Source organism: Gymnogyps californianus, unplaced genomic scaffold, assembly GCF_018139145.2.
Source record: "Gymnogyps californianus isolate 813 unplaced genomic scaffold, ASM1813914v2 HiC_scaffold_31, whole genome shotgun sequence".
NCBI lineage: Eukaryota > Metazoa > Chordata > Aves > Accipitriformes > Cathartidae > Gymnogyps > Gymnogyps californianus.
Window position 1 is genome coordinate 15,723 of NW_026114191.1, and position 8,230 is coordinate 23,952.

Consider the following 8,230-nt stretch of genomic DNA (forward strand, 5'->3'; position numbering starts at 1 on the left):
CAAGCAAAGGTGATGCTGGTGCTGCCTGGAGGCAGAGGAGTGGGGGAAGGCACTTGAGGAGGCTTCTGGCAGATGTGCTGATCCCTCAGTTGAGGAGTCTCAGTGACATATCCAAACCTGACATCTCCTTTCCCCTTTCCCTTAGAAGAAAGCTGAGATCACAGACCCTGGAAAGGTCTTCATCTTCAAGGTAGCCCCTGCCTTAACCTTCCTCTTAAAATGCTGCCTCTGCCAATGTTGTGGGGTGATGTGGAGCTGTGAGCAGCCCCGACCCATGCAGCACCCTCTCAACAGCAGAAGGACCCTGCCCTGACAGGGGTCGCTCCTTCCACCCACAGCTTCTCCCCACAGCCCCATGGGGAGCTCCCCAGGCAGGCTGAGTGCTGACCCTAGCAGGCGGCAGAGTGCCTGGCCCAGCACACAGCCCCCTGAGGTGCAGGGACCCTGCTGTGAAGGACAGCCCTGGGTACCCCTGCCTGCACACCCAGCTGCAGCCATTCCGGAAAGATGCAGCCGTCATGCCCTGTCCCTCTGATGGTGCAGCAGGGAAGCCCTGCTCTGGAGCACATCCTCCTCCTCTACACCAGAGTGAGATCCCACAGGCTATGGGCTGTGCCAGCTTTAGGAGATCCCTCCACGAACCGCAGCTGCATTGCCCTGCACCCAGTCACTTCCTGTGTCAAGGGCTGTGAAGATTTCTCCTCTGTTGAGCTCTCAGCATCCTCCCATTCCAGACTGCCTTTAACCTCTCTCTTTCTTGCACGTCTCCCCTCGGTGCCTGCAGGCAGTGCCCTCAGCCCTGCTGCGCTTTGCAGAGGAGCTGCTCCTGGGCAGAGCTGTCTCTCAGCAGCGCTGCCCGCTTGCCATGAGCTCCCTCCATCCCAGGAGCCCAGCACAGCTCAGCAGCACAGGACCAGACCAAGGCATTTTAATGACCCCTCTGGTGGGTTTGGTGTCGACTCCATGAACCTCAGACAGTGAGAGGAAGTTGAAGAAACCTCTCCAGAAGTCAAAGTCAGATGCAAACTCCAAAGTTTCAAGGAGCGTTAATGGGTCCCACTGGGGACCATTACTGACAAAGCTTCCCTGGGGTCTGGTTAGAACACAGAACTGGAGGCACAGATGACAGGTAGACAAAGGCAATGTAAAGGTGGAAGAGATTCTGAGGAAACCTGGATGTGTTCCATTAAGCCAAAGGGCCAAGGCGTGAGCCCAAACCCTGGGAAGGGAGATCCTGTCCCTCACACATTGCTCAGGTCTCTTCCTGGGGCAGTGTAACGTGGGGACGTGCAATGTCAAGGGCAAGACTACGGTCCAACACCTCCCAGGCTCTCGGGTGGGGAAGGGGAGACAATGAGACCCTCGTGTTGTAAGGATAAGGTGCTTCCTCATAGGCATCAGTGGCAGAGACAACAGCCATAGCCAAGGGAGAAGAGTCAATCTGTTGGGGGCTTTCCAGCTTTCTTCAGACTTTTGATCCCACGATGCCTGTCCTAGTCCAGTCTGGGCCTCCTCAGCTGCACTTTGTGGCGTTACTTCTTCTCATGCTGTATGTTACTACAAAGAAAAGCTCCATCATCTCTGAAATCACCCTTCACTCACTCTCAGCCTACTCCTGTACTTCCTCGAGCCTCCACACGGCTGAGCCAAAGATCTCCAGCTCCCTCAGCCACCCCACACAGGTCAGGTGCACTAGGTCCCAAACCCCACCTTGGCAGACCTCCACTCAACACTCTCCACTTGCTCCCTACTTCTCCAAAATGGGGAGCCACACACTGGGACACACCAGTGCTGAGTTGAGGGGGATGAGAACTCAGGTGGTTTGGGAGGCCCACGCTCCTCTTCATGCAGCCTCCTATGCAGCTGGCCTTCTTCATAGTGTCCATACTCTACTGGCTCGTAGGGCATCCCTTGTAGTGCCCAGGCCCTTCTCCTCAGAGTCACTGCTCTGCCGGTCAGGTGCCAGCCTGTTCTGAGGTATGGGGTTATTCGCCCCGAGGGGAATTTGCCTTTTACTGGCAGAGAGCAGCAGAACATGTGAGCTCTGCTGGGGAGGACGACGAGTCAGCTGAGAGCTGAACGCTCATGGTCAACACGTGGTGGGTGGGGGGGTACGTGAGATAGATAGCGTCCAGGGGAGAAAGCACGGCGAGAAAGCATGTGCCTGCCTTACGCGAGCGCTCAAGCAACGCTATTCCTGTGTGATAAAGAAAAAGTCTGCTTCCAGTGCTTCCTGCTGCTGGAGAGAGCCATCTCAGTGCGTGTGTTTGTGCTTGTCTGTGCAGGGATGAACTGGCAGGATGAGGGGATCCCAGAGCCAGCTCCTGGATAGACAGAGGTTCTAAGAGCAGCTCCTGGAGGAACCATACTGTATCTGTGTCTACATGGTGTTATGAACATTTCCCTCCTAACTAGTATGCAAACCACTCTTTCTAGTATGAAAGTGTATTAAGTTTCTTAATATATATGTATTTCGCATTCTACACTGGTTAGTCATGCTTGAGGAAGCAAACTAAAGGACACCAGATCATCACAAGGACCAGAAGGACAGCCCAGCCCTTGAAACAAAGCCTTGGCTTCTCAGTATCTTTGAGCTTTCCATGAAGATAAAAGATACCCCTGGAAAACCAAGATAATGCCAGCAGCCCAGCCCCTCGAACACATCTTTCAAACCCTCCCAATGTTGGCTGATATCTTAGACAGGTAATTATAGCAAGACCGACTCCAGGGATGTTCTGGATCAATAGACAAGCAACAAGACTGCTGATGGATGATGGTGCTGCAGAAGTAGTCGCTTTGTGAAGTTTTACTATGATTAGCAATGGGTAGTGTGAGTGTTAATTAGTGATTAGTCAAATTCTGTTGTACCTGAAGCCTTGAAGAGTGTACGAACCCTCTGTATTAACCACATTCAGGGTGCCCCAATTGGTCTGGAACACCCCAGGCAATTGACTAAATATTTACGCTTGTAATTCTGCACTTTGTGTCCGAGCCTCAGTCCTCAGTCAGCACGGGCCAGTTGTGAATTTCCCTAACAGTTTGGCGACCCAGATGGGACACAGCCAACTCACCTGATCCAACCTCTCACTACCACCCAGACCCTGATGGTCTCCACTGCGGGCTTGTGAGTTCCCCTCAAGACACTTGGGCACAGGGACAGTGAAGCATGGATCTTGCTTGGCAGTAAGAAGGTGATGTTTTTATATAATGGGAGGCAGACAAAGTATGGTGACGAGGTCACCGGTAGGTGAATTGCTGCAGCCCTGGAAATCCATTGATGGGATGGCTGGGTCATCAAAAGCCCGAGCCCTGTGTCAGGAAATTTGGCCAGAAGTGACCACCTTTGATGATGCGTCCCAAACGTGGCCACGGCCTGGTTCTGTTGATGACATTAGGCTGAGCTATTTATCCCAGCAATTGAAGGATTGGTTCCCATCACAGATGGACTATTGGGGTATCTGGGATAATTACTGGACTGTTGGTATATCAGGTATTAAAAAAAAAACCCAAACAAAACCTAAAAAATTCCCTCCAGAGCAGAGAATAAGTAAAGATCTCTGAATGAACGGGAAAAAGAAGAGCTCTTTCCATTCTGGAATTTACAAATATCAGAGAGAAGTTTCCCCTCTGGGTCGGAAATTGAATAAAACCTTCAGCCGAATGGGAAAACCAGGGATGTTCCCCATTCAGCTCCACCTGCCCATCCTACTGCTCTTTTTTCTGCTTTTCCTCTGGTTTCTGCTCCAGCTAGTGCTACTGCTTCTGCTTTGCTAGCACCTCTCTGAGAAGAAATTCTAGGGCCAGGACTGGAACCTGGCCAGCTTTCTGTGGGAACAGGCCGCCTGCCATTTGCACTGATTTGGTTTTGGGGAAACAACAAATGCCCAGACTGCGGGATGATCCAGAGAAGCTGCTACAAACCACGCACAGCATCTTCTGTGTTTATGACTCTACGTGGGCCTATGTGCAGCAACTGTTTGAGACTGTTTTTTCTGCAGATGAAAAACTGAAAATCTGAGAGACAAACTGCAGATGGGCCAGGGAAGCACAGGGCAGAAGCCCATGGCCAGGCAATGACCCAGGGCGGGACCCCAACTTACCAGCAAACAGAGGTATGCTGCAAAGAGAGAGAAGGGGATTGTTAGAGTCATTAGAAAGAGTGTAAATTGGGTTGAGGTCCAAGAATGTCAGCAAAGAAGCACCAAACACCTCTCTGAATATTATACCCAATTGGTTAAACAAAGAAGACTGTTTGGAGGGGTCGACCCTGAGAAGGTGGAAAATCGATCTTTAATCGTATCTTTCTTTTGTAGATCAGTCAGCCTCAGAGATTAAGAAATATTTTTCTAAACATGTGCCAGGATGGCAGGGCAAAGGATTGGATGAAATAGTCAGCATTGCTACGTTTGTGTGGAATGGAAGAGATGAAAGACAGCTGAAGCAAAAAAAAAAAAAAGAAAGAACAGGGACAGAAAGCTAGTTGGCAGCGGCATTAAACGGCAATCCTGGACTAAGGGGACAGGGACGCGGAGGTTTTCTGAGGTAAGGTCAGAGGAGGAAATTGGAGGAGCAATGGACCTCGAGGAACTGGAGACTGTTGTAATTACTGTGGACAGTAAGGCCATGGGAAACAGGAGTGCCCAGTGTGACCAAAGGGCCTCCCAACAGCACCTCTCAATCCTCTGCTGCAGTCTTGCCCTGCTCTCTGCACCAGGGGCAGCTCGATTTCACCCAGGACTGACAGCTACCAGGGACCTACGGTGCAGGCACTACAGGAGCCTCTGAATAGGAGATATTTTCCCCTTCTTCGCATGAGAATCTGGTCTCAAACCTTTTGACCAATGAACATAATTCCTCCTGTCTAATAGGTACAGGGGCAACTGTTTCGACCTGAAATCAGTATACCTATTCATCCGGAGTCTCAATACCTTTTTGCATTTCCCTGGGGAAAGATCCAACTAACATGGACAAGGCTCCTTCAGGGCTTTCCTGCATCCTCCACTAGTTTTCTAAAGTTTTGTTAGAAGATTTGCAGGATGCTGTCTTTAAAGAAATGGATCTGGTTTTGATACAATCTGTTAATGATTTATTGGTAGCCAAGGCATCTTATAGAGCTGACACCCGCACCTTACTGTTGGCCTTTGCTGAGAAGGGCCATCGGGCTTCTCCACATAAGATACAACTTTTGTAAGAGAAGTGTAAAACACCTGGGATACATTCTCCAACAAGGGGAGTGTCGTTTACCTGAGCACCGTAGTCAAGCCATTCAAAATCTTCCCCAAGCAGTTACTAAAAACAAATGCGAGCCTTTTCAAGAGCTATAGGATTCTGCCGCTGCTGCAGAGCTGCTTCTGGGGAAATGGCAAATCCACTGATACAGCCTACTGATCATGGTGCTGGAGAACCCATCCACTGAACAACAGACAAGGTAAAGGCATCTGAGCTTTTGAGGCACGCATTAGTGACTGCACCCGCTCTGGGATTGCCAGACTACAGGAAGCCATTTACCTTGTTTGTACATGAAGAAAGGTAACTATCCCAGCCAACACCACTACAGTCTGGCAGCTCAAGGACCCTTTGCTTGTGTCCCTAGGACAGCTGCCGCAGCACTCCTAGTTGAACAGAGTGAAAACGTGCTGCTTGGATCTCCTCTAGTGCTACAAGTACCACATGGACTTGAAATGCTGCTGTCACACAGCACTGTCACCACAGCGAATACATCGCTATGAGCTGATTCTCTTAATGGCGGAACACATAAGAATGAAGTGATGTCATACACTGAACCCTCTTACTCTACTCCTCCACCTGGGGAAGAAACTCCACATCACGATTGTGTGGTAACAACCTGTGAAGCCCAAAAGACTCAAAAATATTTACAGAAGTGCCCTTTCCAGATCTGGATCTTGACCTCTGTGTAGACGGGTCCCCATATTATCTAAGCAGTGACCAGGTTACAGGTTATTCAGTAACTCCTGAAAATAAAGTCGTGGAGCCTTCGCCACTCAGTCCAAAGCTGAGTGAACAAGCAGCAGAATGGATTGCATTAACAAAGACTTGCCAGCTGTCCAAAGACAAGACTGTAAATACACTGATTCTCGATATGCCTTTGGAGTGTGCCACGCCACTGGGCAGTTCTGGAAGGGGCGCGGGTTTATAACTTCTCGTGAGAGTAAGTACTGAACCGTTAAAAACTAGACAGTTGCCACAAAAACTAGCTGTCATTCATCAGCCAGCCGATACTGGTGAAAGGACAAAAGAAGAAACAGGAAAAGATCTAGCAGATGTTGCAGCTAAAGCCACAGCACGACAGCCGTACAAAACACCAGGCTTACAAGCAGTCCAGTAGTCTGACCTGGTGTTATCTGCTCCTGAAAAGATCTGTTTGACTGTTCCTGCTGAAGAAATTGACTCTTGGAGAAGGTATGAAGCAACCAAAGACTCCCAGGGAAGAGGACTCCAGAGAGAGGGACGGAAAACCTTCCTATTTTACCTGAGCAACACCGGATTCCCGTAGCAAAACTGCATCACCATCCAGGGCATTTGGGGACAGCTGCACTAGCCCAGACAGTGCTGAAGAACTGGTTCATGCCAGGAATTTACGCCATAGCCAAATAGCTAACTGCCTCTTGCACGCACTACCTTTAGCCTTAATGCATATTTAGCAAGACCTCAACAAACAACAAAGCTGTCTCCCTGTGAAACACTATCACAATCAGGCCTGGGCACAGCTACTACAGCCAGTACCTCTAGAAGGAACTTTGCTTCAGTCGAAGGAATTATGTTTGGGTAAAACACATGAAAAAAAGGAACACTTATCCCCTTGGTGGGAGGGACCATTGCTGGCATTGCTCACCTTTCTGAGCAGTAAAGGTGGAAGAAAAACCGACTTGGATCCATCACTCCCTCCTGAAAGCTGTGACCGATCTAGAATTGGAAACAGGAAACCTTCCTGACACCAAAGGAACATCCATCCCTGGAAATGACAAAACTACCCATAGCCAGGAACCTACACAGAGCTGGTGGATTGGCTGTGACCTCGCTAACCTTGTCTAAAAATTTCGACAACAGGAAAGTCGAAAGTAATTTGTTACTTATGAATTGCACATGGACTGAACTATATCCTTACTGAAAACTACAGTGTAATCAAGAGAGAATTCTCTTTGTTACAATATGCTGTTTGCTTTTTCGTACTAAGAATAATACTTTCAAAACCCTTACACAAACCCTGTTATAACGTTACATCACATCATAGATTTGTTCTGGGCTGCAGTTTATCGAGCTCTGCAAACTCCCAAACAATGTGGATGTTTGCAGAGAAATTAACACGGTATTCTGTAGGAAGCCATAATCAAAGGAAAGATAACTGTAAAATGTTGGTTTCCTATGGGATCCTGATTGGTTTGAGTCATCTAATCTGGGTCCAAGCCTTACTGGTTTACCTAAACAACCAGAGCCAGTACCCACCAACCCTTTTGCAGGACATAGTTACCATGATTATGATTTCTTTGAGGATTCTACTCCTCTATTTACACAGCTACCTGAGCGATATTGGATACGTGGAGAAAGGGCATTCAAGTATTGACCCCCGACCTGGGCTGGGTAGTGTACTCTCGGTGCATTAATACCATGCGCACAGGTTAGAACCAGTATCTCTTCTGCCTCTGGAGCTCATAACTACTGGTATATGGGAGAAAAAGCATCACAGCCCTCTGACAGAATGTGGCACTGAGCTCCACCTGTGTGTAAGAGCTTTTATCCCATGGTTAGGGGTTGCTGAACGAGAAAGCATGGTTGGAAATGTGTCAACAGAATTAGAAAAAGCCATTAAAGAAACGGCAGATAGTATGACAGCCCTACAGGAAGAAATCACATGGCGATCAGAAAAGGTAAGAGGGACTCGATTAGCCTTAGGCTACCTATTAGCAGCAGAGGACGGAGTATGTGCGTTATTGAATGACAGCTGCTGGGTTTATGTAAATCCAGACCAGAAAAATGAAACTGATATAAATAAGGTAAAGACACATTTCAAAGTAATACATGAATTAAGAAAGGCATCTCCCCTCCATCTATTTGGGTGGTTAACCTCTTGGCTCCCACACTTGGGTATAAGATTGTGAACTAAAAGCATTTTGGATGTTGTATTCACTCTCTTATTTTGCTTTGTAATTATATATGTGTCTTTGTAGTGTTGTATCAACTTATGCACTCAACTTAGTACTAAAATAATGGA